Raw genomic sequence first — 16,112 nt, 5'->3', positions numbered from 1 at the left:
ATCTGAAAATGTATTCCAGTGTTCACTGATTACTTCTCCAAACCATTTTTCTCCAGTGCTAGCAAACTTCTCCTTAGGAATACTGAACATTTGGCTGCAGCTCCTGAAACTCAAAGGGAAGATGATAGTGAAAAGAACAACCATAGGGGAATAGTGCAACCAGAAGCAATTAGTAAGTAAAACTGTCATGGTTTTATGATTTTTGGTTACATCATAACATCATGTAGTGCACTGGGAGTTAAAGTGTTAATGCTCCATTTCTGGGTACCTGCCCAGAAGAGAAGAACTACATTCCCCAGGGGGCTTTGCAGTCAGAGAGGATAGAACTCCTGGTAAGGTCACCTGATCAGGATTTTTTCTCTTTGTCACTCTTCTCCTTCACCTCTCCTTGCTGCTGCCGATCCAAACTGCACGCATCACTTCAGTATTACTGTAAAGCCTACAGCTTTCAGATACTCTCTCATTTTATTTGATTTATTACCTTCAATTCTAATTGTATTGTATTATAATGTGTTATCCTGCCTTCCAATATCATATTTAGTAAATTACTTTTTTTCTCCTCAGATCGTTGCCGCTGTTTTTAATTATTTTGGGGTCCCCTGTTTCCCTTTTCATGAGGCGTGGATTTTGTGAAATCCCTCCACCCTACTCATCATGGTATTGGGCTGAACCAAACATTCTCTGCATTTTGAACACAAAGTAAGGGCTTCACAGGTGTGCATAGAAAAAGGTACAGTTAACTACTTAAAAGGTCATCTCAAGGAATGTTTCAGTTAGGGTATCCTTTCTCTTTTAGTTCTGTTTCTGGTTTATGAGTTCAAAGTAAGGAACCAAGCTATTGCTTTTTTAATGTGATCATTCTAATAGCTAAGCCAAGCCATTTCTAACTTTGCTTTTATAGATTGCATGACTTCAGCCTGCACTGATCTGAATGTTCTTCTGCTTACCTATGTGTGAGGAAAAACCTCTCCCAAAAAACTCGTACGCAGATGAGGTTACATATTTCCCACCAACATATAGTTTGATATACTCTGATTATTACCCTACTCATCGGCTGAACAATTTGTTTCAGGAAGTCTCATCATGAAATCTGAAAAAGAGGAATCTTACAATTCCGAGTCAGTATTAGCAAATTAGACCATCTGAGGTTATTATCTTCTGTCTACAGATCTCCTGATAGATCTACCACCTACAGACAGTCATTTTGCAAACATGGGTCTCTAACAGAGGATTGTATATTTGTGCAAATTACAAATGACTTCATGAAGAGTGTAGAAAATATCCTGCGATTACTGTTCCTTATCATATATTTCTGAGATTGCAACTCCCTGTGAAGACAAATAATTTATCTGCTATGTGGCACTACAAAATGTATTAAGAAAGAGTCATGAGAAATGAACCTGGATCACTGCACATCTCTCTTGCTTCATTCTGGTTATCTGAGCCAGATGCAAACCAGTAAGCTCTTAAAACTTGTCAGAGCCCTGATTGCATCCGTGGTGCTCAGTTGCAGCTTAATTGACATGTTTTATGACATTCTGAACACCACATGGTCTAAGAAGTGCAATCCCACATCTGGGGAAATGAAATGCCAGCAGACAGGGCTTTCTCCCCCATGTTTTGTTTATTTAGAGTGACCTTATTCTATAATCACTAATTTCTGAAAATAAATCACATAGCACTCATTTCCCAATAAACTGGTATTTATTCGCCTTAGGTTATCAGCACCACGGTTTTGCCTCATTTCTTTATCTCCACGTGGTAAAGTCCTGGTATAAATTTTCTTTATCCTTTACAGACCTCTGTTTCAGTTCACTTTAAATGACTAATTTGCCTAAATAGCCTTCAGTTTGCCTTGGAACTTTTTCAGCTGAACATGGTAAGAAAATAAAAGAATGTATATCATCTATTTAAGCAATTGCCCCTTAACATCTCTAAAATTATGCAGAATATTTTTCTAAGTGGCAATAATGCTTACTACTCATTTTCTGCCTATTTTTGTCCTTTGTCCTCATTTCTGTAACTGAGCCCACTGTCATCTGGTAGAAATATTTACCAGTTGGATCTGAATTGGCTTGGTAACAGTGAGAACACATCTGGAGTCTAGACTCAGCGGCTCTATGGGCAGGGTCATATCTCTGCGCTACATCAGCCCCAGCGCCTATTTCTGTTTACATAGGTGGTGTGCGGCATCATCTGTTTCAGCTGTCAGACACTGCAAGCCCCCCGCTCCCTCCCACCGCCGAGGGACTGGCCCCCTCCCCTCCTCCCTGACCCTGGCCATCCCACCGTTATCAGCTGGAGACAGGAAGCAGGGGACCTCTGGCATGCACAATGGGAGGGGAGGGGGAAGAAAACCTCTGCAATCGATAAACTGGTGTTATTGGCGTACCAGCACCGCATGCCTGCTCTGCAGGACTTGGTTATGAGTGGTACCTTTGCTTGACAGAGGAGGAGGCTGTATAAAACATGCTAGGGACAGAATAGTCTTTTGGTATGCAGGGAACAGTGCTACAAATTCTTATAAAAATCCTTTGATTTTTCTTTTTTCTTTTTTTTTTTTTTTTTTTTTTTCCTAATTAAAATGTGTGCCTAAGCCCCAAGGATTTTAAAGCTAGGGAGAGTACTAACATGTTTTTCTGAATACTGCTGTTTACCTCAAGGAAGGGACTGAAATAAACGCAGAAATTTTATCATGTTACAGCATATAGCCATAGGAAGTTATTATGACAAGAATTTTGTCTCATGACAACCCTGAGGTATCTGAATTTCTATGATGTGTGAAACAGTTTCTCTGTATGTTTGCAAATGAGTCAGGACATTTGGGGATAAAAAATATTACACAATAGTGCTTCATTACTTCTATAAACCTAGATGATGGGATTTTCTTTTCTTTGCAAAATGAACCGGTCAGAAGAGTGGGGACCATCATGTGAAATGAAGTATATATGCAAAAAAGAACATGTATTAACACAAAGCCCAGTTTTGATTCAGGTTAAGAAGCAGCCCAGTGTTCCACCAGAGCTTTAACATGAGAAGGCATGAGCAGATTGAGCTGATCACACAGACTGCTAGTGAAATGGAGACAACACATTGCCTCCTGGATTGGTACTATATGCATGTATAATACACACTTTTAAATAAAGGGTTATGGCAATGGGGTTTCTCTGAATTTAATACCTCCTATTTTATGATGTTGTTCTACAACATGAAGGTGAATACCGGTATGGCAGAAGAGGTTGAATGTTTCCATCAGTATTTCATTACATTTTGATGCCATGTGACAGATGGCAACAGAGAGGCACTCTGACAGAATGACATCTAACATGGAAGTGCATATGAAGCAAAGATATGGAACTGAATTCCTCCATGTGGAAAAAATGGAACCCATGGACATGCACTGATACTTGGTGAGCATGTATGGAGTCCAAACAGTGAATGGTGTGTTTCAGTAGTGGTGACAGCAAAGTGAAAGACAAGCTGCTTTTAGGGTGACCATGCATAGCTGTCACACTGTGACTGGACTATTTGATCTTAGTGGTCTTATCCGCCCATAATGAAAGATGGGTGGTGATGCACTGTAACAGTTTGCCCAGGGAGGTTGTGGATGCCCCATCCCTGGAGGCATTCAAGGCCAGGATGGATGTAGCTCTGGACAGCCTGGTCTAGTGGTTGGCGGCCCTGCTCATAGCAGTGGGGTCGAAACTAGTTGATCGTTGAGGTCCTTTTCAACCCAGGCCATTATATGATTCTATGAATCTATGAATCTATGAATGTTTCTATGAAATGAAGAATAACTTGATCAGCTATCTTTGTAAACCGGTAGATTACAACCAGAGAACTGTGTACAATGGAGTGGTGACATGAATTCCCCATCTAAGAAAAAGTTCAAGATGCAGCTGGTAAAGTGGTGTGCACCATCTTTTGGGATAGGAAAGGTGTGATCTGTATGAATTCCTAGAACCTGGACATGCAATCGGCTAATCACAACATCACAGTGCTGACAAAGCTGAAGACTCAAACTTCCAAAGCCAGATGACAGAAGAAGACAAACTTTCTCTTATAACATGATGATGCCAGGCCCCATACCAGTTTGAAAACCATGGAGCTCATTTTCAGTCTTGGCTGGGCTGTCCTAACATACTCACATTATAGTCCAAGTTTGGTGTCTTCTGAATTCTGGATGTTTGAGCTGATGAAAGGTATACTGTGCGGGCAATATTCTCTTAGCAATAACGCTGTCACCGCTGCTGTGAAAAAGTGGGTCACCTCTACTGGTGTGCACTTATATACAAGCACAGCATGAAGACTCTTGTTCATTGCTGGTGAAAATACATAGCTAATGTTGGTGACTGTGTTCTATCAAATGGCATTATTGTGCTCTTTGTATCTGTTGGAGTTTCCATGGAAATTAAATAGGAGGCATTACTTTTGGCATGACTTACATATATTACTGTCACTCTTAAAATTATTAGCAAATATTTATAGGGGCAAAACAGTGTTGTCCTCATTTCATTGCACAATGTGCAATCAGGTCCTATCAACACTGAGAGTAATTCTGTTCACACTTAAAAATAATAGACCAATTTATACAATCACACTTTTATCAGTAAACATCGTCTGTGTATAGTTGGAGCCAATATGCTTGAAAGAGAACAAACACAATTTTGTTAAAGGGGAAGAGTGTGCTCAACAGTCTACTGCATTTCACACCATCAACAAAATGGAAAACTAAGCTATTACTTCTAGAACAAATTCTGCCCAGATCCCTAAGATCTGTACCATCTTCTTTAACATAAAGGGGCTGTGTAATAGTGAGTTAAAAAAGAGATTGCGAAGTATTCTGGTATTGGTGATGTGGCAAAACTCAGAAATAATCCTGTTTGACTTAATCTGCAGAGCAGTTGGCAGAGCAGGCAATATTTATAATGTTTTCAAAGATAATTTTTCTTGTGAACTCAGAATCAAATTTTAAAAAGTGAGCAGTGTTAGCTCAATTCAGCACATGCAGGAGACAGTGTTAATGTATCTTTTGACTTTAACTGCAGCAGAACTTAGCTAATGCTAGTACTTTTAAACTACCACCACATCACTTTAAAAGCACCACTTTTCAAAAATATATATATATTTTCTTTACAATAAAATGACTTGGTTTTCAAAGTTGAGAGCCAAAAACTGTCTACAAAAGATCTGTATATTAGGATGGAGATTTCCTTTCAAACAGCTTGGTTTGGAGCCACCACAAAACAAAGCTAGTTGGATCCTCTATAAACAAGAAAATTTATTTCAGATCATATATCATGGCTCTTGGATGTAATAATTTCCCAAATAAAAATGGTGAAAATTGCTCCCATTATGATGCAAGAGATAAGTTTGCAAAAGTATAATACCCAGAAAGTACACAAGCATGTTCTTTTTATCATACATCGTATCACAACATTTTGATAAATTCCTGTTTATTTCACTTGAGTGCATTAAGGAGGTGCTTAAAAAATTACAGACAGCACAGATAGAATAATTAGGACTTTTTTTTTCTTTAATCTGATGCATACAAAACATTACATGATACATGACGCTGTGCAGAGCTAGCAGAAGTAATATGGTTCAGTTCATAAAACTTGCCTGTGAAGAGAATCTCAAAGTATTCTGAAAAACTCAGAAAGGCTCATACTGTAAGACTATTTTAGTATCACTGAAATAAAAATGCAAGAGTAGTGTTAGATTATATTCAGTTATACTATTGAGTCAAAGCTTGCTGAAGGACATGGATGAACAAGTCCAAGTTAGTCCTGGTCAAGGGTTGGGTAATCCTTTGTCTGAGGGACACAGATGGACAAGGCCAGGGGCAAGGAGAGAGAGGTATAAACTACAGATGAATGTCCGTGAAGTGGTGTTTCCATCTCAAGGAAGATGGCCATCTCTGGGAGTGCTTCACATGACTCTTACCCGAGCATCCAGGAATGTTACTTAGGCAGGAAAAAGGAGGATAAAAGGGGGAGTAGCAACCATGAAGTTAGGTTTTCTGACATGTGATTCCTCACAACCTGACACGTGCATGCTGAAGAAAATGCCTGCATGCTGAAGAACGAGAAAAGTTTCTGCCATCAGATTCTTCACAACGTGATGCTCGTTTGCTGAAGAAGAATGAGAAGGTGTCTGCCATCAGATCCCTCGCTATGGATGTCCTGCTCATTGATGGATTCTCCTGGAATCCTGCTGCCTGCTCCCGGACTTACCCTCCCTATGGCTCCCTCCTGATACCCTCTTGTGGCCCAAGGCCTTCCATGCTGCTGCTGCTGCTCTCCTCCCCTGTGCTTTTGCCTCAGACCATCAAAACATCTCTCAACAGGATCGCTGCTGGATCCTGGTGGTGACTATCCCTCCAACCACGGCAGATGGTATAAAGCTAAAAGGTATCAGCACTGGTATCTGACCAGGAGCGCTCTGTGGGTGTAGAGTTATCAATCCACTAATTCTCCTCATTGTTTTCTATATTTTCTTTTGCTAGTGGCAAGTACAAAAAGCTTTCAGGATCAAACTCAGCTCTACTGCCTTTGAATGAATGAAGGACGGCTTGCATCATATAATCATAGAATCATAAAATGGCCTGGGTTGGAAGGGACCTCAAGGATCATCAAGCTCAAACTCCTCTGTTTTCCTAGATGTCACATACAACACTACATTTGCTTTTCTTTCACAATAACCCTTGACTCCTAAATTTTCCTGCCCCTTGTCCAGTGATTGGGAAACTCATGAAAGTGTGAAACATGCTGTAGTTTTTCAGTGCACTTTGATTGGAGGTGTTAGAAATCATATATCGGAATCTTTTCTCAGAATCTTGGGTTTTGGGAAATGTACACTGCAAAGTGCGAAGGCAAGTTTTTCAGAAGGCCTCATGGTCTGATTTTTTCAGCTTTATATGGAAACTTGCTCATGGACATGTTGCAATTCTCCTTGCAACCTGTAGAAAATCTGTTAAGGTTGGCCATAGGGTGCAAATAGTTCTAAAATATTTGTCAACCCATTCTGGCATTAATAAAATGGAAACTGAGAAGTCTAGAAGTCTAACAGTGAGGACCTACTAGAAAGCGTATATTGGATAATTTGAGTAGCAATGAAAATTTACCTTGCCTTTAACTTCCCAGAAAGAGTTTCTCTTAAGAAAAACGAAGTTGGAATTATCCCATAAATGTAGGGGTAGCATGAAGTTACTAAAGCTAAAAGACTATGACAGAAATTAGTAACTAACATTTCCTCAGGAATAACTATTTCATGGGGGAACTGCAAGGGATGGGAAAGAAATGTGATATGTCTACAGAGAGTTTGCTCAGATAATACACTTGGAGCTCTCTCAAATGTTTGGAGAGCATTCAGGAACCATGGCTTGAATGGGCAGAGAATGTAGTCTGAGTCTGTGGTACTGCAGTGTTGCAGCTGGCTGCCTTCAGTCAAGTTATTCTATCAAAGACTTTGTGCTGATGTAGTTTTATACCAGTAGATGTTTTTATTCACAGTTGATATGAACAACTCTGGGGTGATCTGTGCAAGAGTACCGCTTAATGGGAGGGAGCTACTAGTGTTTTGGATGAATAGTGTTTAGTTTTAAGCAAAAAAAGATCAGCATAAAAATCTGACTAAACTGAATTCTTTAAAAAGAGTAACCACGAGCAGTCAGACTGCACAGTGTTTATAATGCTCTCATTCATTTAAGCAAAGTCAGAAGTCTCCAGAACTATCAAAATGGGTGATGGGAGAGGGAAACAGTGACTTTCAGACTTAATGTAGTAAGTGTTAAGTGTAGTAGGATCGCTTGTTTCTAGACCACCACTGCAAATCTGTCTCAGCTAAGAAGCGTGGAAAATCATAGCTGTGTAAAAACTGTTTATTCTCAGACATGAAAAGAGTCAGAGATCTTAGTCAAATTTCTGTGGGTAAATCTCTGTGTACTTAAGCTCACCACCACAATGGACAGCACATGGCACTTGGCATCCACCCCATGCTGTAAGTGTATGCACAGGGACAATATTATCATGGTAACTTCTAGAAATAAACATTGCATTCTGGGTTTTTACTCACCCTGGCAAAAGTGAAGAAAAACTTGAAGTCAAGCACTGAAAAGGAATTTGCTTCCCAAACATCTTTGGATTATAGTGTTACTCTGGCAACTTTTACTGTGGATAAATTCATGAAATGGAGAGGGTCTTGTTAAGATAGTGGATGTGGCTGTAATTTTGGTCTGCTATAGAAAGTATGGAACCAGATGTGGAAGTTAATGTAGGAAAGGAACACTGAAGGAGAATAAACAGATGGTGAATAAAATAAGACCTTTCTGTCTCATATTTATGAAGAAGTCACATGTAAGAAAATGAACTTCTAAGAACCCACTGTGAGCAATGAAATAGGAGAGTTTGAAAGAATGAGCCTGAGTCTGATCCTATTAAATAAACTCCGATGTGAAAGAGCATCATGACATGCCTTACTCAAGAACTATAAATCCTATCACAAAGATTTTTGCCGTCAAGATTTAGTATCTACAGTATGCTGCACACATTGCTGGATCAGCTCTATCCTGCAGTCTTGTTGATAGTTCTTTGAAAAACGAGTATTCTTTGGTCATCATTCAATCAAATTTACACTTTCCACCAAAATTATTTGAAATGCATTAGTTTTCTATCAACCCTACACATTACAGTGTACAGCTTTCTGTCAGGATTCCCTTTGCAATGGTAGCATTTACGCTGGTAAGGGGTCCTGGTCTCAAATCCTTTCACTCTAATTAAATAATTCACCTACTACAATTTATTTCAAATGAGAAAAATGTTATTTTATTATGAAGTAAGAAGGGACATCATTTTCCTACTGCTACATTATGCAACAACAACAAATCTGATCTCACCAGCTGCTTTTAAGGTGAGAAGAGATTGATCTGATTTCAGACAATACTGTCATGAAATGCAATGAGAATTCAAAACATGAGGGAATCCTCACTTTATGTACATAAGGCTGCTGCTGTAGGGACTGAAAGTATACCTTCCTAACATGAGGCCAAAATAAACCCACAGCATTTTTTGTTTTGCTGATAGCAGTAGCAGAAGAGAAACATGTACTTTGCATTTCTTTGCTCATCTTAGACACCCTTAATCGTATATATTCTGATAGAAAAATGATGTAAATGGTAGAAATTCTTTGTTGAATTACTATGGAAATTATTACAACGTTATATTTGCTTTTGAGATGAATTACATGAGTTACATGAACACATCTTACATGTGTTCACTTAAGGTTCTGTGTTTAATGCTGCATGAAGAATGACCATGAAAATAAAGAAGGAAAAAAAAGATCTGGATGCAATTACATAGTTCAATTTTGACTTTCCTCAGTGACTAAATACAAAACAACCCAATTGAAATAATCCATGGATTTTTCTATGTTTCTAGAAAATTGCAACAATTAAAAAAATCTGAACTCTGCAATAGATGTAAAACACAAGTCAGTAATATGGGACATATGTTACAGCAATGTTGACACTTGAACTCTTAATGGAATTTTACATTTGAAATTCTATCAGTTGTTCATTTTCTACTGATTGAACACAATGAGCTCCTCGTGGCTTCTAGATTTTGTCCAGAAGTGAATTAGATATGAATGTCATTTAGAATCTTAGAGAAAAAGATAGAACCTACACTTGAAGTTTTCCTGGGCAGTTTTTAAAAATGGCAGAAGTAAAGGAAGGAGAAGAATCTGAACAAGAGATTAAATCTTTTGTCTTATCTTTTTGAAAAGACGCATGTCATATTTCATGGAAAACTATACATAAATAAATTAGAAAGATGTGGAAATGCTGAGTATGGGAAAAAATTCCTGGTTTAGAATTTATTCTTGTAACAGCAAGAGACAGTCAATATTATGTAGTCTCTCTCTTGTATATGTCAAAACTCTTCTGATGACAGGAAATTGGGCTGTAAGCCAATTGGAGAACAATGAAGCTGTTTCTTTCAAAACTGTTCTTATTTCTTTAAGAGCGGGAAAGATATGTAAAATCCTATGTGTAATGACCATTAAGTCAAATGAAATATTAACTTTAAAGTTTGTTCTTCTTAGGTTAAAGGATATCTTGTTAGTTATTTTTTAAACCTTATTACAACAACCCCCCAGTCAACAGCTACGGGCTGGTTCAGCCCTGCTCTGTGACTAATGGGGCGGAGGTCCCCATGGATCCAAACTCTGGGAAAGAGGAAAGTGGAAAAAGGGAAATGATAGGGAGATGGACCTAAAAACAAAACAGCAGCAGGTAAAAGACTGATCTTGCTTCAAAGAAGACAAAGATTAAAATAGTGGCCCCTGGGTTTGTAGAGACAGTGACAAGGTTCAGCTGCCTCATGGAGAAGACCTGGAATATAATGGTCTTGATGGAAATTACAGACTCTGGTCATACTGAAACTTTGGAACTTCACAGTACCTTACATCTCTTGGGTTTGGTATGTGTTCAGTTCATACCCTCACTCCACGTTGGAAGGAGCCTTTGGGAAGGATCATGGCAGTGAATCACAGTCCAAGGCCACTGAAGGCTGGAAGCAACCTCTGGAGCTCATTTTGTCCAATCCCTGTGCTAAAGCAGGGTTACCTAGACCAGGAAGCTCTTGACTATCTCCAACGGGGGAGACCTACCAGCCCCTCTGAACAGCCTGACTGTGTGCTCAGTCACAGTCTCAATAAAGAAATATTTCCTTTTTGTTGTTGGTTTGTGAAGGTAGCTGTAAAACAGAAGTCTGATAATGCATCAGTACAGGTTGGGGGATGACCTGCTGAAGAGAAGCTCTGCAGAGAAGGACCTGGGTGTCCTGGTGGCCATGAGCCAGCAGTGTGCCCTTGTAGACAAGAAGGCCAATGGTATCCTGCAGTGCATTAAAAAGAGTATGGCCAACAAGGCAAAGGAGGTGATCTTCCCCCTCTTCTCTTCCCTGAGTAGGCCACTTCTAGAATACAGTGTCCAGTTCTGGGCTTCCCAGTTCAGAAAAGAGAGGGATCTCCTAGAAGGAGTCCAGCAGAGGGTCACAAAGATGATAAAAGGGCCTGGAACATCTCCCACATGAGGAAAGGCTGAGAAATCTGAGTCTCTTCAATCTGAGGAAAAGAAGACTGAGGGGAGATCTGATGAATGATTATAAATGTCTAAAGAGAGGTGGGAGGCAAATGGATGAGGCCAGGCTCTTTTTGGTGGTGTGTAGTGATAGGACAATCAGTACTGGCCTCAAACTTGAACACAGGAAATTCCATACTAACATGTGAAAGAACTTCCTTATGGTAAGTGTGATGGAGTGCTGGAACAGGTTGCCAGAGAGGTTGTGGTGCCTCCTTTTATGGAGATATTCAATACCTGTCTGTAAGCTTACCTGTGTGATCTGTTGTAGATGTCACCCTGTCCTTGGAGGTGTTCAAGGCCAGGTTGGATATGACCCTGGGCAACCTGATCTAGTAGTGGAAGTTTGGTGGCCCTGCCAGGCAGGGGGGTTGGAACTTCATCATCCTTGAGGTCCCTTCCAACCCGGGTAGATCATTCAGGATCATCAGGGCTAGGGGAAATGGTTTTAAGTTGAAGGAGGGAAGATTTAGGTTGGATGTTAGGGGAAAGTTCTTTACTAGAAGGGTGGTTAGGTCCTGGAACAGGCTGCCCAATGAGGTTGTGGATGCCCCGTCCTTGGAGGTGTTCAAGACCAGGTTGGACAGGGCCCTGGGCAACCTGATCTAGTAAATGTGTATGTTTGGTGGCCCTGCTAGGCAGGGGGGTTGGAACTACATGATCCTTGAGGTCCCTTCCAACCTGGGTAATTCTGTGATTCTGTGATTCTGTGGGTCATTCTGTGATTCTGTGTGATTTCCATTCTTGTATTTTTTTTACAAACTTCTATCCTTCTGGTTTCTGTGTAGAAACCTAAGTATCAAAATACCACAGCAAAGACAGCTCTCAAGATATTTCAGTCTTAGAGCCGGAAGAATTCAGATTCCAGTTAAATTTTCAAAACCAAGAGCATTCAGATAAGCACCCAATCTGATTGGCAATATTCTGAACTGAACCCAAATGTGTAAATGTGAAAATTTACCTCCTTGCAACCAATAAGGAGATCAACAAGGAGACAATTCTAAATTATTTTGATGTAATCAGTAAAAGTCCATTATAATGAATGTTGAATTAGACTAGCTTTAGGCTCTAAGCACTGCTTGTACATGGCATGTATTATATTGGTTTACAGAAACAGCAGACTGCATACTGAAACCTTTTAAAAAGTACATTAATGAGAATACTGGAAAAAGTGTTAACATATGTATATACAAACATCTATAAATGGATTCGGCCCTTAATACACATTTCAGCATTTGGCATTTGTGGTATAACTAGATTACACCATTTTGGATCATTACTATATCTTTTTTTCTGGGAAAGAAATAACTTTTCCAAAGTAAGTGAAAGACCATAAACACTGGCTGTTTATCATACAATACCTTTCTTTATAGTGTCTGCATCATTGCTTAATCAGAGAATGGTAAGCACTGCAAACAGTACAATGCAATAAATACAAGTACCTTCTTTAAGTTCTTAAATTGACCTTGTGTGACTCATTTTTTTTTGTTTTTTTTTTCAACTTCAGACCCACTCAAATTAAGTCACTCTCTTTTGATTTGGTGTATTTAGTGTTTGTTTTTCAGGGAGTAGCTGAAATAAATCCTATTTTGTCTAAACAGGTGTTTGTGGGAAAAACACATAGAAATATTATTTATTAAACCAAGACAGTTCACTTGGCAGAAAAACAAACAAACAAACAAACATAGAAAATAATTTTAATAAGCACAACAAGGGGAAAGGGAGCATTTGGTGACTGTATAATAAGGCCCTAATCCAGAGTTCACCAACTTGTCAGGACTTGGCAAGCTAGAAAGACTGTTAAGAAAGGCTGGAAAGCAGATCCTGATTGTACATGGTCCATTTCTATCTACATGTACAATGGGTGAAAAAACTCATCTGTCCAAACAGATCGTGGGACAGCTGAAGTTTTTAAAGATATTTTGCCTTTACCTTCATGCTGATTCCAGCTTCTAATACTGAAACAAAAAATATGCAATTGCCACGTGGAATGCTTAATAGACACATGCTAATTCTGTTAGCAGCACAGAAAAAAATTATCTACATTTTGGAAGCTGGAATGGAAAATTTTAAATTCACTTCCCACATTTTTTAAATTATTAGAATTTCTGAGCAGTAACAAAACACAGAATTAGATTATGGAGCAGAAAAAAAACAATTCCCCTTAGTATATCTAAGCAGCTCATTTATTTATCCTGAAAACAAGCCAAATCTCCAAAAACTGGTTGCAATTTCACTGGTTCAATACATTTCAGCTACCAAACTGCTAAGCCTTGCATGTCTAAGAGATTATGTTATCAAATGAAATACCTAATCTCTAAAGTTCAGTGGGATCGTGTATTTAAAGCTTCTCAACTTAAAGACAAGCTCCTCAAAATCCAAGAACAATTTACCCAAACATAGAAGCAAATAGGGCTTTGAATGGGGAACTTAAACTGAATTAAAAAATGGAAATGTAGAGCTGGAAGGTGAAAACAGGGACAGGCAACCAAGGAGAAATATTGTATAACACAGACATTGTAGGATGAACTTGGGAAAGTCAGACCTTGGCTAGAGTGGAAACTGGTGAGGAATACAAATAATATGAATTGCTTCTATAGGCCTTAATATTAGTAGAGGAAATAGCAGGGAAAATGTAGCTAGTGACAAAGAGAGAAGGCAACCTCATGCAAAAGGTCAAAGAGAAGGGGAGAAGGCTGAGGAGAAGTCTTTTTTCAGGCCTCTCAGGTCTTCATGTCAATTAACAGTATTTGTGGAGGAGAGGAGCTACTCACAGGGAAGGAAAAGGATCACATTAGTGACTACTTAGATGAACCTGCTTTTCAGGTTCCATGGGACCTGACATGATGTATCCAAGCATGTTGAGGGAGTTGGCTAATTGATATTTTGTCTTCGATACCAGTGCTGGTAAAGTCTTCATGCAGAACGTACCCTTAGCAAGTCTGTGTGCAACATCTGTCTAGGCAAGCAACTGGAGGATGGGACTTTCGTACAAGGGGCCTCAGCAGGCTCAAAGAACAAGAATCTCATGAAGTTCAGCAGAAGAAAATGCGAAGTCTTGTATTTGAAAAATAATAATAAAAAAATCCTATTCACTAATACAAACTAGAGACTGAGTATCTTATAAGAAGATCTAGAACAAAGTACCTGGGAGTCCTTGCAGGCTTGAAATTAAAATCAATGTCTAGGCTGTATCAGCAATAAATTTCTAATCCATTGCTAATTCTCACTGAAGAGTATCATGATTACTTCTTATGATTACATAAAAAGTTTTAGGTCATTTCTTGCTTCTTTGGCACTATGTTTAGTAATTGTATCAGATCTTGTATTTGTAGATAATAATCTGCATTTTGTTCAGACATCAGATTAATTAAGGAGTTTCTAAATATTCTCATCAATGAATGATCCTGCTTCAGCTGAGCACCCTGATTGAGTCTTGATGAAGCATCTACTTGTTCTAATGAAAGGTGGTTTTCAGTTTTGCCCCTTTGTATATACTGCCTGTGTAAGTGAAAGAGCTTCTCTAGCCCTCCAGATACATCAGCAATGCGGTATCTTTCCGAAGAAAAAGGTCATGTCTTCTCTTTTAGCATTTCTTTTCCAAGGAAATCCACATTATTAAAATTATTGATATTTCTCTTTTCTTCCAAGGAAACCATGTTCACAAAGGAGAATCAATACATTTTCAGTATCTGAAAAGGCTTAATTCACAATCTATTAATGGCAAAGGATTTTGAAGACTCCTTTGTTTTGTTCTGGTCAAAAGCAAGTTCTCAAATAAAGATGTATATTTCTCCCTGTAGCAGCACTCCAAAAAGCAAAGGCAGAATCAATATTTTTGAAAGAGTTTCTTTCACTCAGGAATTTAGAAAAATTGCTGTGTTCAATTTCAGAACTTACACAAGGATTAGAATGGTAATAATTTATGTGACAGAACAATATGCAAGAAACCGTACAGGTCAGCTTAGTGACAGTGGGACACTGATGGACTAACTATGGTATGGTTTAATTCCTTAAGTTCTTGTAAAACGAATGAGAGACCAGGACCAGGAATTTTGAGCAAAGTACCTATTTGTGGGAAAGTTTTATTCAAAAGTAAAATGAGACAGTGAAAAATGGTATGCACTGAAAAGGCAAATATAAGGTTTTTTAGAACCAAAAGGATTTTAAAGCAGGAAAATAGTTGTAAGTGTTTAAGTTATAGGCAGAGGCTTAAACTCTTTGCTGGCTTTGACCCACTAAGTGCTATTATTCAATTAGATATATTGAGGGAAATTAAATGCAGAGATAAAAGAAATTTCCCTTACGCTGCTGAATACAAGAAGGGAAGTAAAATTGCCTGTTCCTGAACAGATGTTAATTGGCTCTTCTTTTCACAAGAGTCAAGCTTAAGCAAATACCAAATTTCCAAATCCAGTTGAAAGGCAAAAGAAACAGAAATGTTATGACAGACGTTGAAAACTGCTGTCCAGGCTGGTAGCCAGGCCACCTGAGACCAAACAAGAACAGCAGGAAGCCAGCAATAATCATTACTGCCTCAGAAGAACCACAGACATGTATTGTAGAAATGGAGAATGAAAGATATCGGATGAATCAGGGAGGTGCTCTTGAATTACTAGAGACATCTCAGATAGCTCTTGAAAGTGGAGAAATAGTTGAAATTCTGACTTTTATTTTTATTTTTAAATGAGGGATGAATAAGTCAGGCTATGTCCTTCTAGGAAGCATCATTATAAATATCAGGCATGTCCAGTAGAAATCGTATCCATCTGAGACTGCAGCCTACCCAGCCTTTTCATTTCTGAGCCACAAGTATCCTAACAAGGTATGCAATTAATTGGAATTTTGCTATGCTGGCAAAATGTTAACATTTCAGAAATATATTAACCTCATAGATTAATCATGATAGCAAAATGATGTCAGCTAAAAACATTTACAGTATCAGAGTAGGATTGAAAGAATTACATTTTAA

The 16,112-nt window shown here is 38.7% G+C and overlaps 1 long non-coding RNA gene across 2 annotated transcripts in view; it reads left to right on the top strand.

The window, feature by feature from the left end:
- LOC146761556 (uncharacterized) overlaps positions 1–665 on the top strand; it is a 36,461-nt gene extending 35,796 nt beyond the window's left edge. For both annotated transcript variants that reach the window (XR_014944240.1, XR_014944241.1), the window contains 2 exons: positions 57–172; positions 565–665. This is a non-coding gene — a long non-coding RNA (uncharacterized LOC146761556). The remainder of the gene's footprint in view (positions 1–56; positions 173–564) is intronic.
- Positions 666–16,112: the final 15,447 nt, after the last annotated feature.

Source organism: Coturnix japonica, chromosome 3 (genome assembly GCF_054131305.1).
Source record: "Coturnix japonica strain WE chromosome 3, WE-NBRP24, whole genome shotgun sequence".
In the NCBI taxonomy this organism is placed as follows: domain Eukaryota; kingdom Metazoa; phylum Chordata; class Aves; order Galliformes; family Phasianidae; genus Coturnix; species Coturnix japonica.
This window is presented reverse-complemented; position numbering and strand designations above follow the sequence as displayed.